The 12,026-nt window shown below is 45.8% G+C and overlaps 1 protein-coding gene across 6 annotated transcripts in view; it reads right to left on the bottom strand.

Moving 5' to 3' along the window:
• Positions 1-12,026, bottom strand: part of COBL (cordon-bleu WH2 repeat protein) — a 612,569-nt gene that overhangs the window by 288,407 nt on the left and 312,136 nt on the right. The gene's annotated exons all lie outside the window — the stretch shown is intronic.

The following is a 12,026-nucleotide window of genomic DNA, read 5'->3' on the forward strand; positions in this document are numbered from 1 at the left end:
GATCAGGTAACACAGGCTTGGACAACACTAAACGCTTTCACTGGCACAAGGCAACAAGATCCGGCCAGGGAGTGCAGGGGAAGTGATGTGATATAGCCAGGGAGCAGGTGGAAGCCAATTAAGCTAATTGGGCCAGGCACCAATCATTGGTGCACTGGCCCTTTAAGGCTCAGAGAGCTGGCGCGCGCGCGCGCCCTAGAGAGCGGAGCCGCGCGCCCCAGCACATGACAGCCGGGGACCGGGACGGGTAAGTGACTTGGGATGCGATTCGCGAGCGGGTGCGTCCCGCTGTGCGAATCGCATCCCCGCCGGCAATGTCAGTGCAGCACTCCCGGTCAGCGGGTCTGACCGGGGCGCTGCAGGGAGAGAGACGCTGTGAACGCTCCGGGGAGGAGCAGGGACCCGGAGCGCTCGGCGTAACAGTACCCCCCCCCCCCTTAGGTCTCCCCCTTTCTTTGTCCGGCAACTGCTTCCCATGGGATGAGGACACCGGGAGTGATTGAAGGGTTTCCTCAAAGGCAGGCCGTACAGCAGGAGTGGGAATGGGGAGGGAGGGCAGAGGGTGAAGCTTGGCACGGGGCAGGGTGTCACCAGGACGGGGGCCATGAGGAGGCAAGGCACAGTCCAGATAAGCCTTGGGGGAACCAGGTGTAGGAGGAGGCACTGAGGCTTGCCTGACGGGACTGGGAGGGGGGGAGAGGCATTTCTTGTGGCAAGCGGAGTCCCAGTTCTTGATCTCCCCGGTGGTCCAGTCAAGGGTGGGAGAATGAAGCCGGAGCCATGGCAGACCGAGGAGGACCTCAGAGGTGCAGTTGGGAAGGACGAAAAATTCAATCATTTCGTGATGGGGTCCAATGCACATTAAGAGGGGTTTTGTGCGGTAACGCACGGTGCAATCCAATCTAACTCCGTTGACCGCGGAAATGTAGAGCGGCTTGACGAGACGGGTCACCGGGATGCAGAATTTATTCACCAAAGAATCCAAAATAAAATTCCCAGAGGCACCAGAGTCCAAGCAGGCCACGGCTGAGAGGGAGGAGTTGGCAGAAGGAGAAATCCGCACGGGCACCGTGAGACGTGGAGAAGCAGACTTCGAACCAAGAGACGCCACACCCACGTGAGCTTGGTGCGTGCGTGCGTTTCCTAGACGTGGAGGACGAATAGGGCAATCCACCAAGAAATGCTCGGTACTGGCACAGTACAGACAAAGATTTTCTTCCCTACGGCGATTCCTCTCTTCCTGGGTCAGGCGAGACCGATCCACTTGCATTTCCTCCTCGGCGGGAGGCCCAGGCGTAGATTGCAAAGGATACTGTGGGAGAGGTGCCCAGAGATCTAAGTCTTTTTCCTGGCGGAGCTCCTGATGTCTCTCAGAAAAACGCATGTCAATGCGGGTGGCCAAATGGATGTTCTTGCAGGTTGGCAGGAATCTCTCGTGCGGCCAGCACATCTTTGATGTTACTGGATAGGCCTTTTTTAAAGGTCGCGCAGAGAGCCTCGTTATTCCAAGATAATTCGGAAGCAAGAGTACGAAATTGGATGGCGTACTCGCCTACTGAAGAATTACCCTGGACCAGGTTCAGCAGGGCAGTCTCGGCAGAAGATGCTCGGGCTGGTTCCTCGAAGACACTACGGACTTCAGCGAAGAAGGACTGGACTGTGGCTGTGGCAGGATCATTGCGGTCCCAGAGCGGTGTGGCCCAAGACAAGGCTTTTCCTGAAAGAAGGCTCACTACGAACGCCACCTTAGAACGTTCTGTAGGAAACAAGTCCGACAACATCTCCATATGCAGGGAACATTGAGACAAAAATCCATGGCAGAGTCTAGAGTCCCCATCAAATTTGTCCGGCAGGGACAAGCGGAGGCTAGGAGCGGCCACTCGCTGCGGAGGAGGTGCAGGAGCTGGCGGAGGAGATGGTTGCTGCTGTAGCAGAGGCAGAAGTTGCTGTAACATGGCGGTCAACTGCGACAGCTGCTGTCCTTGTTGGGCAATCTGCTGCGATTGCTGAGCGACCACCGTGGGAAGGTCAGCGAGACTTGGCAGCGGCACCTCAGCGGGATCCATGGCCGGACCTACTGTCACGATTCGGCTTACGGGTTGTGGATCCACTGTGTCAGCGAGGGATTGGCGTGGACCGTGCTGGTGGACCGGTTCTAAGAGGCTATTGGTGTTCAACAGAGCCCGCCGCAAAGCGGGATGGTCTTGCTGCGGCAGTAGCAACCAGGTCGTATCCAATAGCAACGGCTCAACCTCGCTGACTGCTGAGAAGGCGTGGGACAGAAGGACTAGGCAGAGGCAAGGTCAGACGTAGCAGAAGGTCGGGGCAGGCGGCAAGGTTCGTAGTCAATATGGATAGCAGGAGATCAGGTAACACAGGCTTGGACAACACTAAACGCTTTCACTGGCACAAGGCAACAAGATCCGGCCAGGGAGTGCAGGGGAAGTGATGTGATATAGCCAGGGAGCAGGTGGAAGCCAGTTAAGCTAATTGGGCCAGGCACCAATCATTGGTGCACTGGCCCTTTAAGTCTCAGAGAGCTGGCGCGCGCCCTAGAGAGCGGAGCCGCGCGCGCCAGCACATGACAGCCGGGGACCGGGACGGGTAAGTGACTTGGGATGCGATTCGCGAGCGGGCGCGTCCCGCTGTGCGAATCGCATCCCCGCCGGCAATGTCAGTGCAGCGCTCCCGGTCAGCGGGTCTGACGGGGGCACTGCAGGGAGAGAGACGCCGTGAGCGCTCCGGGGAGGAGCAGGGACCCGGAGCGCTCGGCGTAACACACCCGTTGGGGGGTTAAGGATTGCATATATGTTTGTTTCTTTTTTTGCAAGTGTTAAAAAAGCACACTTTTTTACCCTGTTTTTTTATTTATTAGAATATATTCAAAAATGTATTTTAGTCCCTCTAGACGATGATATGATAGTTTTATCATGTTAGGACCCAACTGCCTTGGCAACCCATCAGAGCCTCACAATCACATCACAGAGAGTAGATGGGTTGACAAAGGAATCTCTTGTTGTCACTGTTGCTGTTGAACACAGAATCTATCTATGGGGTTAAAGGGGTATTCCAGGAATTTTCTTTATTTGACTATGCTACAGGGGCTGTAAAGTTAGTGTAGTTCATAATATAGTGTATGTACCTGTGTTGACGGTTTTCTCACAATTCTTCTGTGATTTTCACCCCAAGATTTATTTTTAACAGCATACAAAATTACTGTTGTCTGACATTTTTCCCAGGTTGCAATGCGGTCGAGACCTGACTCACTAGTAAGCTGATGACAGGGAGCCTGTCTGCTTCAATGGGTGGAGGGATTGCTTGATTGAAAACCCTGATTGAAAACCACAGGTCTTTTGAATGGATGCAGTTCATTTATGTTTGGCGAGGCTGGTGTGTGGGAGGGAAAAAATTTAATTATGGGATTTGTAGTCAAAAAAAGAAAACTGAAACAGGAAATGCTAGTTCACAAAAAGCTAGCCACAGTATTATGGTAATCTCTCAACATAGCCATTTATCCCCAAGACAAGCACAGATCCTTCCTAAGCATGTCCATTACTGTCTGCCAGGTACATACTAAAATCACCTTATCGTGAATATCCCCTTTAAACAGCTGGGATCTGAGTTCAGAATCAGATCGCAATATCATGTTCCTAGAAGCAGGCTTGGGTTCTCAGTACTGCTACTAGTTCAGTAGCATAACTATAAACACTTGAGACTGCACATTGCTTTAAACACTTGACCCAGGCACAGTTGTTTTGGCTTTTATCATAGGTATAGAAACCAAAATAACAGCCTGATTACATAGCTATATTGATCTATGGCACTAACTTCTTCGGGTTCTGCTATGTTTTCATATTACTGGCATACTGCATGTGTGTACATTGTTTTAGAATATTACAGTTTACTAAAGGGAACTATGGGGCTATTTGTAATAGCAGATCTCCCTCTTGTGGCAAGATGTATATAAATAAAATAACTTGAAATACTGAAGTAAAAATTGTGAATTACTTGTGCATATCAAGATAAAATTAGCATTTTAGTAGGCATGGGCACAAAGTACAGCACATAAATAACATTATGTGTATAATACATGAAACTTACTAATCAGAACTGAGGATTGGGGATCAAGGACCGAATGTACCCAGGCAGCACATACATGCCATTACTGTGTTGTCCCCTTGCCTGTGTGTTACCTCTTGATGATCTAGTAGCCTCCCATACTAGGAGAAAAAAACTAGAAATAAAGCTAGTAGCGCCCCGAAGTATGCGACACTGAAACTCCCAAGTGTTATATGCTGAAACAATTATAGGTTCTAAAATACCCAAATATTTGAAGTAACAGGCAAATAGTTATTGTCTCCTATACATTACTCTCTTTGAGGCCTTTACTAAACAGCTGTCTAATATTCTATTCAAGAGAGGAGACATGATTACTATTGTGGGCACTATGGGGGTGGGGTGGAGAGGGTCAGGATGTTGTAAAGTTAAGGGGTCTTTGATATTTGTCCTCTAGGTTCTGCAAACATGAGTCATGGTGATCTGGACCAGATGAAGAAGAAAGGGGAAAGTAAATGACTCAGATCAAAGAAGATTTACTGCAGATTTATACCTGATATGGAGCTCACAGTTTCCTTTTAAGACTCTAGTAATGTCCCTGATGTAAACAGTTGGCAGCCTCTGCCGTCATGCCCTGCACTCTTGATATCATAGCTCCTGTCACTTAGTAGTGATGCCAGGAGTACAGAGCGTGATTTACAGCGGAAGTCACGTAATGTCCGCTAACATTAAATCGCCAACCGAAGGCAGAATGCAGGAATAGGTGGGAAGGTAAGTAGCAGTTTGTTATTTTAGTGCATTTGGGACCTTTACATTTTATTTTTAAATTGATAACCCAGTTAATCAGGCCTCGGCAGAAGCTACAGCAATATAGGCCTCTACAAATGGACAGGACATATGAAGAATTTTGCATTGCGCACTATGTACTCCACTAGTTCTTACACATGTAGCTATCTCCATGATGCCCATTCTCAAAAGTTGACAAGTATGTTTATATGATGGTTTGGTTTGGAAATAAAAACGATCCCAGCAGGTTGGATTAAACCCTTAACACATACCGCCATACATGTAAATTATTCTGCTATACTAGTGGGAGCCAGCTGCCTCATACTGCTGGGCTCCGATCGTGACGTCATCCTACCTTCTTAAAAATAAAATAAGTGATTAAAATGTCATATATACCCCAAAATAGTACCACAAGAAAAACATAGCAAAAAAAGACCCCATACAGCTCCAATGGAGAAGAAATTATAAAAAAGTAATGCCTCTTAGATTATGGTGACACACAAATATGATTTTTTTTCCTAGATTTTTTTATTTTTATTATATAAATGTAGTAAGTCTTAAAAAAAGGATACAAAGCAACCTGCAGATTAGCGTCAACATGATATATATACTGCATGGAGAACAACGTTAAAAAAAAATAACGGCAGAATCAGTGTGTCCCATGTGCCTCAACACGATAAACATGTCTCATGTGCTGCAGAAAAGTATCAATAAAATGTAAACTTGTCTCCCAAAATTGTATTGGTACCCAAGGCCTCTGCAGCTATATATGACGTCTGCAAAATATACTGTATGAAAGTAAGCCCCAAAACCCCTTATGTATGTGCTCCTTCATGTATAAGGTTTGTATTCAAATCAAATAGAGCACAAGGGCTATATATGAGTTATTTCTAAATACATCAGAATTAGATTAAAATGATTAAAATGGAATATCTGGAAAAAAATTACATTTTTAAATTCTGCCTCCACTTTGCTTTAAGTTCTGTGAAACACTTATAAGATAAATAAATTTTCTAAATATCATTCTGAATGCTTGAGGGGTAAAAGTTTTTAAAATGGGTTTATTTATGAGCGTTTCCAACGTACAGGCCCCTCAAATCCACTTAAAATCTGCACTGGTCCCTAAAAATGTACAAATTTTTCCAATATATCAGGAACTTTTGGAGCATTGCATAAAATGAGTACACATAAAATTACCAGTAACATAAAGCACAACATGTCATGAAAATCTCACAATCTAAGCAATCTCAGAATCACTTAGATAAGTAAAAGCATTATAAAATTATTACCACTTAAAGAGACACGTGTCTTTAAAAAAATGGGTCTTGGTCATTGAAGGGTTACTCTGGAGGAAAAACCATTCCAAATCAACTAGTTATAGAGATTTGTAAATTACTTCTATTTAAAAATCTTAATTCTTCCAGTACTTATCAGCTGCTGTATGCTGCAGAGGAAGTTGTGTGTTTGTTTCCAGTCTGACCACAGTTCTCTCTGCTGACACCTCTGTCCATGTCAGGAACTGTTTAGAGTGGGAGCAAATCCCCACAGAGCACTGTGGTAAGACTGGAAAGAACTACACAACTTCCATTGGGGCATACAGCAGCTGATAAGTATTGGAAGGCATAAGATTTTAAATTTACAAATCTGTATAACTTTCTGGCAACAGTTGATTTAAAAACATTTGTTTTCCTCCAGAGGACCCCTTTGATTCCAAAACTGTCTACATCCTTAATGTGTAAAATAGCTTGCATTGCTTTTATTTGTGCTCAAAACAGACCTACGGTAATACATACAATCACAAAAGAACAAACAGATCCGGCACAGCCCCATATACCTGTCAACTTAAATCCTCTTGGTATAAAATTTGATGTAACAGGTGTATTGTTCCCCTGTGGGTGCTGCTCTACACCAATGATACAAGCAAAATCAATGTCCACAATAGAGAAGATAGCGGAGCAACTCACCCGGTTTTGGTGTAGTCAATTCAAACGATCGGTGTTGCGATCAACATCGCCGTCAGGCAGAGGTGCAGCGGGAGGCAGAAGATGTTACGGGGGGAGATCAGGCATCAGGCCACACGTGGTGCTGATCGCAACACCGATCGTTTGAATTGACTACACCAAAACCGGGTGAGTTGCTCCGCAGACCTAATACATACATAGCATGCATCAGATCGTAGCGTCTGCAGCCAGGAGAAGTGCTGCTTAGCAATCACTGGCGAGGCAGGACATCACTGTGGCCAGTGATAGGCATAGTAGTGTAGTGATGTCTTGTCTACAGGTTTGGCCGGCTTCAAGGAAGCAGACTGTCAGAGGAGATTGGCTAGAGATGGGGCGTTCCGATACCTGAGACTATGAGGGAGCAAGAAAGGTGAGTTTAAAGATTTAATAGTTTTATTAGGCAGTGCTAAAATATTATTTCACTGGATAACCCCATTTAATAAATATTAGTTGAACGTACGGCCCATTAAACCCTGACAGACACCACATGAACAAAGTGACACACTTTTGGCCTCCATTGGATAACAGGGGTATATGCATATGTTTAACCCATTACTGCCCTATGACCTATATTTACATTACATATGAATACACTGTGACCCATATAAGTAATGAATTGGGAATGATTAGAATCGGTAACATTTTACGACTCGATAGCTTCTGCATGAATTCTCTGTGAGCATGAATTACATAGATGGCCTATTGATCTCAGTAAGCACCATTTATTGCTTCATAAACAGACAGCACTGACACTGTACTGAAATCAACAGAAATCCATTGACTTTTATGTGAGTTGTGCACATGATGTAGTCTGAGGAGCTACACCTCTATGCTTCTGATTATTAACCAGAGATTTTTCAAATTGAATGCTGTATTAGATGACCCATTAGATGCTGTATTACAGAGATCCTCTCATGTAGAAGCATTGGCCCAGGTGTATCAATGTGTTTGAGACAAAAATGTGTGAAACAGATAGTAACCAATCACAGCTCAAAATCGTTCAGCAAAATCAGACACATTTTTGTCTGAGACAGATTGATAAATCTGAGTAGTTGCTTTTTGGGAGAAGGTCTCAAAAATACAGTCCTCAGTAGGCAACCTATGGCGGCAAACAGAGTACCTATGACTCCACTGTACTAGAATGTTGAACACTGTGTGTACCTCCATACAGCCTCTGTGCTCACTATCACCTCTTTAACCCGTACAGGACCTAGGGCGTATGCATACGCCTTCTGTACCTGGGTCTTAAGGACCCAGGGCATACAGGTACGCCCGTGGGAATTCCGGTCCCTGCCGCGCACCGGGCAGGGATCGGACTAGAGTGACTGCTGAAATCAATCAGCAGGTACCCCGCGCAAATGTCGAGGGGGGTCATCAGACCCCCCCATGTCGGCGATCGGCGCAAATCACAAGTGAAATCGCACTTGTGATTTGCGCAATTCCGGGTCTTACGGGTTACGTGTGACCCGATGACCCGGAGATACAAGGTGATCGGGGGTGTAAAATACACCACCTATCACCTACTGTATCTATGGGGAGGTGGCGATTCCCCCCCCCCCCCCCCCCCAGGAGAGCTGCTATTGGCTGAACGATTGTCCAGCCAATAGCAGGTGGCAGGGGAAGGGTTAAACGGCATCCTCTGCAGCGCTGACCGTTAGCTGGGTTCAGCGGTCAGAGCTGCAAGAGGAGCCAGGGGCCCCCATCGGATCGCCTCAGGAGACCCAAAGATTCCTTAGATCAGGGACAGAATCAACCAGAGGGAAGGGTAGGGAAATCCATGTAATAAAGTAAAAAAAAATAGTAAAAAACTAAAAGTAAAACAAATAAACCCCCCCCCCCCTGACCCCCTAATAGGGCTCAAGAGTATGCCTCATCTTTTTTTTAGCGTGACCCAGCCCCTATTAGGGGTTCAGGGCGCTGTGATTTGCCCCCCTTTTTTTTGGGCCATAGCGTTTTTTTTTTTTGCTCACATAACGGTGTGTGATTACTAATCACTCACAGTTATACATAGTTACACCAAGCACTCACTACACACTCCCCCGCCAGTGAGGACGAGGAAGATCCAACATTCCTGTGTTCTTCCTTGTCCTCCTCATCATCTAGTAGTGATGATGAGCCCCCCAGAAGGCGGCGGAGATGCCACCAGGCGAGGCCACGCACCCCCATTATTGTGCCCCAGTGGCTGGCACTAGTGCGAGTGGTGATGCCACTCGTACTAGGAGTCCGACCCCCCAGGCAAATGTACCGGATCTACCGCTTAGGGAGCTCTCGGTTGATGAGTCTCTTATCAGTTTTAAGGGGAGACTCATCTTCCACCAGTATATTCCCTCAAAGCGGGCACGGTATGGCGTGAAGCTCTATAAACTTTGTGAGAGTACCTCCGGGTACACTCTCAAGTTTAGAGTGTATGAGGGACAAGATTCCCGTATTGAACCCCCAGATTGTTCCCCCACTCTGGGTGTTAGCGGGAAAATCGTTTGGGACCTTATGTACCCATTGCTGGATAAGGGCTACCACGTGTACGTGGACAACTTTTATACCAGCATAACTCTCTTCACATCCCTTGCCGCCAGATCCACGTCCGCTTGTGGGACCGTGCGGAGAAACCAGAGAGGCCTCCCTCTAAATTTGATCCAGACACCTATTCCCAAGGGTGAGTCCCGTGCCCTTACCTATGAAAACCTGTTTCTGGTCAAGTATAAGGATAAGAGGGATGTCCTTATGCTGACCACTATTCATGGTAACGGCAGCTCACCTGTCCCTGTGCGAGGTACCACAACAACGGTCCTCAAGCCTGATTGTATTCTGGACTACAATCAGTATATGGGGGGAGTTGATCTCTCAGATCAAGTCCTCAAGCCATACATGGCCAGCGGAAAACATGTGTATGGTACAAAAAAGTTGCGGTCTACATGGTACAGGTTGCCATGTACAACTCTTTTGTACTGTACCAGAACGCTGGCAACACAGGGACATACCTACAGTTCCAAGAGGAAGTCCTAAAGGTCCTGATCTTTGCTGACCGGGAAAGAGCAGGCCAGACTTCCCAAGAAACTGGAGTTATAGGTGCCAGAAAAAATGCAGAGTGTGTAACAGGAGGGGGATACGGAAGGACACCACCACTCAGTGTGACACTTGCCCCGATCATCCGGGGCTCTGCATTAAGGACTGCTTCAGGGAGTATCACACTTCCATGGAGTACTAAATTTTCCCTCTTCATTAAAATTTTCCATAATTTGACCCCAATGTACCAAGTCCAGAGTACATTCCAAATTTTAACCCCATAAAACAACTGATAAGACCTCTGGGGGTATTTTTTCCAAAAATGGGTCATGGGTCACTGAGTCACTATCATCGGGGACTTTTTATGTTGCCTCAAGGCAACAGGTTAGGGACGGCCACACACGTCACATTCCCAGAATGATGATTCGGTGCATAGGGTTTGGGGTGGGCATATTTTTTTTAGCTTTGGCTATGCTTTGGGTCATCATTCTGGGAACATAACCTGTTTTATAATTTTATGTCCCACTGTACCCCTTGTTAGTTATTAGTGTACCCCATATAATACCCCTTGAGGGGGGGGGGTCCCACTGTTCTGGCTCCATAGGCAGCTGTCTAGAAGCTCCAGGCCCCTGACTGCCCTCCTGTTCCTCCGTGACCAGTGAGCAGAGCCGATCTACGCCCAGATATGAGGTATGTCCTTACTCCAAAGAAATGTATTTACAATTTTTTTAAATTTTTTGCTGTTCTGGCACTATATGTGACATGCCCCTCCATTTCAGCAAAATGTGACTCCTTCTCTTCTGAGCATTGTAGTGCGCCAGCAGAGCCCTTGACATCCACACATGGGGCACTTCCATACTCAGAAGAGATGGGGTTACATATTTTGGGGGACATTTTCTCCTATTACACCTTGTAAAAATTTAAAATTTTAGGAAAAACATCATTTTAGTAAAAAAAAAAAAATTATTCATTTACACATTCAAAGTCGTCAAACACCTGTGGGGTGTTAAGGCTCACTGTACCCCTTGTTATGTTCCTTGAGGGGTGTAGTTTCCAAAATAGTATGCCATGTGGTTTTTTTTTTGCTGTCCTGGCACCATAGGGGCTTCCTAAATGGGACATGCTCCCACAAAACCATTTCAGCAAAATTAGATTTGCAAAAGCCAAATATGACTCCTTCTCTTCTGAGCATTGTAGTGCGCCAACAGAGCACTTGACATCCACATATGTGGTGTTTCCATACTCAGAAGAGATGGGGTTACAAATTTTGGTGGGCATTTTCTCCTATTACCCCTTGTAAAAATGTAAAATTTGGGGGAAACTAGCATTTTAGTGAAAAAAAAAAATCATTTACACATCCAACTTTAACGAAAAGTCGTGAAACACCTGTGGGGGTGTTAAGGCTCACTGTACCCCTTGTTACGTTCTTTGAGGGGTGTAGTTTTCAAAATGGTATGCCATGTGTTTTTTTTTTTTGCTGTCCTGGCACCATAGGGGCTTCCTAAATGGGACATGTCCCCCCAAAACCATTTCAGCAAAATTAGATTTTCAAAAGCCAAATATGACTCCTTCTCTTCTGAGCATTGTAGTGCGCCAACAGAGCACTTGACATCCACATATGTGGTGTTTCCATACTCAGAAGAGATGGGGTTACAAATTTTGGGGGGCATTTTCTCCTATTACCCCTTGTAAATATGTAAAATTTGGGGGAAAACTAGCATTTTTGTGAAAAAAATATATAATAATTTACACATCCAACTTTAACGAAAAGTTGTGAAACACCTGTGGGGTGTTTAGTCTCACTGTACTCCTAGTTACGTTCCTTGAGGGGTGTAGTTTCCAAAATAGTATGCCATGTTGTTTTTTTTGCTGTCCTGGCACCATAGGGGCTTCCTAAATGGGACATGCCCCCCAAAATCATTTGAGCAAAATTTGATTTGCAAAAGCCAAATATGACTCCTTCTCTTCTGAGCATCGTAGTGCGCCCGCAGTGCACTTGACCTCCACATATGTGGTGTTTCCATACTCAGAAGAGATGGGGTTACAAATTTTGGGGGGCATTTTCTCCTATTAACCCTTGTAAAAATTAAAAATGACGTATGACTCCATGACGTAATGTGGCTGCGTTCTAAAACCTAAGACTGTTAATATTTTGTCAGAAAAGTAATGTTGACATGCTTT

The sequence above is a fragment of the Hyla sarda genome, chromosome 5 (assembly GCF_029499605.1).
Source record: "Hyla sarda isolate aHylSar1 chromosome 5, aHylSar1.hap1, whole genome shotgun sequence".
Lineage (NCBI taxonomy): Eukaryota > Metazoa > Chordata > Amphibia > Anura > Hylidae > Hyla > Hyla sarda.